Source organism: Homarus americanus, unplaced genomic scaffold (genome assembly GCF_018991925.1).
Source record: "Homarus americanus isolate GMGI-L3 unplaced genomic scaffold, GMGI_Hamer_2.0 scaffold9847, whole genome shotgun sequence".
In the NCBI taxonomy this organism is placed as follows: Eukaryota; Metazoa; Arthropoda; class Malacostraca; order Decapoda; family Nephropidae; genus Homarus; species Homarus americanus.
Window position 1 is genome coordinate 291,194 of NW_024721178.1, and position 5,089 is coordinate 296,282.

Consider the following 5,089-nt stretch of genomic DNA (forward strand, 5'->3'; position numbering starts at 1 on the left):
ATAAAAGACGGATTACGGAGTGAAATACAGATTAATATAGAATAAAATAAGAGTTAGTGAATGAAATACGGTTAGAGAATGAATGAAAGACAATGTTTTTATTAGTGAACGATATAAAGATTACTACAAAATGAAATACAATTCAGCTATGAATTAAATATGTGAATTACAGAATTGGCGGCTGTAATTATCTCATATAAACACAGCTTTTGTTATTATTGTTACTGTTAGTATTATTATTTATGCCGAGTTGGAGGTGGTTATGATTACACAAGATGGCGCTATGACATAACACACACACACACACACACACACACACACACACACACACACACCAGTACTATATATCATTAAAGCCTTATCAACCTCCATCAGGGGCTGTGTGGAGGTAGGTTATACGTCATACATAAACAAATGATAGAAATAACCACTTGTTTATTATAGGTACAAAGTTATATAATGCGTCTTTTGTTTGTTTATTTGTGTGAGTAATTTTAGTCTGAACAAAAGCCGGAGTAGGTTGCCATTGGGGTGTTTAATAGACTAATTACGCTGGTTGTTTGTTTTTGTTTTATTAATCGTTTAGTAATGTGAAGAATATAAAGGTAATTATTTTCTCTGGCTGGTTTAACACTAAATATCTATCTCATTAACCACTAATTATTTGTATTCTTTAATTATTTATCTAATTAAAACTATAACAAGAATGGTAGTTAATATTAATATATATATAAATGATAGTCTGGGTGTATATTTTATTGTTTATTAGGAGTCTATATACGTATATACATTGCAAATAGGAAAACAGACACAAATGGGGGTTGTGTGTGTGTGTGTGTGTGTGTGTGTGTGTGTGTGTGTGTGTTTGAGAGACGGACACAACCTCAACCTTTCTTGTTTCCTCTACACTCACACTAGTCATCATTTCAATACCCACACACACCCACACACACACACACACCCACACACACACCCACACACACACACACACACACACACACACCAGCTATACAGAAAAAAATACGTGTTAATTTTTTTTTTGCATGACCCTGTATAGTGTAATAATGATAATACTTACCTGTCGTTGTATTTAATATTAACAACAACAACTGATGGTAAAAGAGAAGTTATTTACCGGAGATAAAGCTTGGTATTGTAGCGACGGTGTGCGGGAACATTATGACTACAATAAACATATTTGTGTGGCGCTATAAACTGTAGAGAATGATGGTAGTTGTGTACGTGTGAATGACCGGACCTGACATTTACCTGACCCCGGCCAAGTGGTCATCTATTTCAGTCCTGAGCAACTGACATTTTAGATAATTTTTATTGTACTATACCAGTCGTGGATAACGTAGACGTACTGTACTGTCCATGTTGGTAATGGTGATAATAATGATAATACGAGTACCTGTGTGTTCACTGTCGTCCACGCCATCAACTATATCCGAGTCACAATCTTTAAAATATATAAATAATGTAAGAAAACACTAATCCCCAGAACTTGGTCACTACAGTATGTGTCCAAATACAAGCTTCCCTTTCGTGGCTTAAAAAGTGCCTGAGACATCACCCTGACCAGCAAGGAGTAATACAAACAAACCTACCTCTGTTAGTATTACTCCGATTTCGGTGATCAGATGTCGGGACGCCCTTCACGCGGCAACTGAAAGCGGAATGGGCAGGAGGGCGGTGTACAATTAATTATTAATGAGGATAATAACAATAACTAATGACTATGATAATAGCCTAATAATGGTATTAATAAGATTAGAATGATGATACTGATTAACAATAATAGTAATAATGACAGTAGTAATGATGATAATGATTCTAATAATAAAATAAACAACAATACTAATTATGATAATATACATTTTTCTACAGGGGTTGTCAGGTAATGTGTATGTCCATTATTTGGGTCAAAGCTCAAACCACTTTTCGGTCTGGGGTTTGTCTCAGCCTGTCACTGGAGGGAGTAACAGTACAGTATAACACACACAGTCGCTCTGCTCTCCCTTCATTCACAGAATTTATACCGAGGCTAAATTATTCATCTTATGCATTATTAATTTTACCATCCAACGGAGAGATGGATAACAAGACTAAATGGAAAATACTGAATAATATATGGATGAAAATTGATACAGTTGGAATTATAACACTGATGATAACACACACACACACACACACACACACACACACACACACACACAAGGGTAACAGTAATATCTTCATATACTTTGCCATCCAATTAAGATCCGGTAATGTTATATCAGGACGATTATAATTTATTCTCTCCCTCCCCCAGCTGATCATTTCATCCTCTCTCTCTCTCTCTCTCTCTCTCTCTCTCTCTCTCTCTCTCTCTCTCAATATTAATGATCACTTCATCCTCCTCTCTTCTCCCAGTTGATATCTCCATCCTCTCAATTGTTGACTTCATCCTCTCTTTCTCTTTATCTCTTTTTCTCTCTCTACTATCTCCTCCTACCCCTATCTTTCTCTTTCCTTCTCTCTTCTCCTCGCATCTCTTTTTCTTTCTCCATTATCTCCTCCTACCCCTAACTTTCTCTGTCTTTCTCCTCACCGTATCTCTCTCTTTCTCTCTCCATTATCTCCTCCTCTATTCTTTCTCTCTCCTCCTCCTCCTCCTCGTATCTCTCTTTCTCTCTCCACTATCTCCTCCTCCCCTATCTCCTGCACCATCACCACATCAACGCCATTTCCTCTCGTGACGCACTTCCCTCTTCCCCTTCCTCCTCTCCCCACTTCCTCGTTATTTCCCCTTCCTTATTACCGTCCCATCTCCGCCCCCTCCCCCACCCCCCACCCCCCACCACCACCTCCTAGTCCTCCTCTCGCATCTCTGTTCCTTTATCTTATTTTATTTCTGTGGGATAATCTTTTATTTTATTTTCATGGATTAACTGAAGAAAAAACATTCTATTTTAATGTTTGCTTTTGTTTACAATGATCAGCTGAGAGACGTTTCAATAGAGTAAGGGTTTGTTTATATCAGCCAGCCACAAACTATTCTTCCATTGGTTGTTTTTGTTTACATGAATCAGCTGTTCTCAGGATAGGTGTTGTTTATCATAATTATTACAAGCACAGTGTTGTATATACAGGTGAGTTATATCAGGTGTGTAGTGTGTCCAGGCCGGTGTTACATATGCAGGTGGATGATATATTGTTCAGGTTAACAGCTGGTGGTTATCTTGTTATCTTGCATGTGTTGCCAACTCACAAGAGATAACGAGAGTAAGCCAATTAAATTAACAACAACAGATAACAATAAAACAAATAATAATTACTACATGGGTTAGAATTATTGGCGTTTACAACACTGCCTCGTGGATATATCCTTTCATAGACTTTGGCATCACTGTTATGTCCGCCAGGGTGGGAGGAGTGCGGGGGTGGGAGGGGGTGTCCTACTTCCGGCACTCTGGCAGTAGGAATGGGAATCAGGAATGGGAATGAGCCATTAGTGAGCGGGACGGGAATTTGAGATAAGAGGTAAACGTTCAGGAAGTGCTTGAGGCCACTCGAACTTACATATATCCATTCGTTCATACATACATGCATACATATATACATAAATACATATGTATGTTTACGTTGATGTTTGTGCACCTATAAGCGTATGCACTTATGTTGTCATGCAGCTACACACACACACACACACACACACACACACACACACACACACACACCTCCCCTCTCCTCTGACACCCTTTCATCGCGAGCTATTGTAACCAACTTAACACGAATACCGCTTAAAGTCAGCCTCTAAATAACTCTACTTCACCATAACTCTAAACCGAACGTTCGCACTCCGGATAATCGGGTTTCTCCTCTTTGTCCGGTATAGGGAGGCTGACGTCACATATTCCTGTGTTTGTTTACCATGGTTGCGTCGTTTAATATTAACCGGATTTTAATTAAGCTTCAGACGCTTACGCCAACATTATTGACGATAAAATTTAAAGTGTTCTCTGTGTTAGGCTTTTTAGTGTTGTTGTATTAATGTGTGTTACTGTGTTGTTGTTTTTTCGTCTTCATGTCGGTTTTTATCGGTGTTTTTATTTTGTCTTTTTTTAATCGCTTTATTTACGTACCCTTGTGCGTTTTTCCTTCCTGTTTTGATACTGTTTTTTCGTACTATGTTTATTGGTGTGTGTGTGTGTGTATGTGACAACCTGTGGTGTAATGGTCAGCATCCTCGCCTCGCAAGCGAGCGGACCCGGGTTCGATCCCCGGGCAGGGTGAAACTATGGGCAAATTTCTTATGCCGTTTGCCTCTGTCTGTCCAGCAATAATTGGGGACCTGGATGTTATTCGATTTGCGGATCGTGTTCCGAGGTAATGTTTGGCGATTGTCCGGTCTTCTCGGACTATTCCTTGACACTGGGTCATGCAACTCGTTAACTCAGGGTGTGTGGTTGTTGTGTTGGCGACAGCTTCTACACCTTAAACAAATTCACGCCGAGGTGGCCCTTGGGCCGGCCATCCTCGTTACACGAGGGGCAACCATTATGTATGTGTGTATCTGCGTTTTCAATCTCCTGTACTAATTTGTTATAAGTTGTACCTATTACAGTCGTATTTGTCCTAATTCTTGCTTTATTGTGTCCTGCTATCTGGTTTATTCTCTTACTTTTTTATGTGTTTTTTACTTGTATTTTTCCCACTTCTGTTTAATTAAAAATTTTATTCCAATTATATATTTTTTATTTGGTGTGTTATGAGATCAGCTGTTGTGTTGTTAGTTAATATATTTTTTTTGTTTTTATTACGTTTGTTTTATTTGTTTTTCATCCTCTTGTTTTAATCATCTTTTTATATCTTTGTTTTATTTGTTTTATCACATCCCTGTTTTATTCAAGTAGTTCTTTAATGCTCTTGTTTTACTCAGTGTTTTTATTATATCGTTTCATTCATTTCATAATTTCATTCCTACTTTACTTTTCACATGACTTTTTAGCGACTTTTATTACATTTGTACTGATTCCGAATATAAACATTCCAACTGATATGATTCCCAAATATTGATTCCAGAAATAAGGATTCCTACTTAAAT

The 5,089-nt window shown here is 37.9% G+C and overlaps 1 non-coding gene across 1 annotated transcript; it reads left to right on the plus strand.

Annotated features, from left to right (window-relative positions):
• Positions 1-4,204: 4,204 nt before the first annotated feature.
• On the plus strand, positions 4,205-4,278 carry Trnaa-cgc. The gene has a single exon. It is a non-coding gene; the product is annotated as a tRNA-Ala (tRNA).
• Positions 4,279-5,089: the final 811 nt, after the last annotated feature.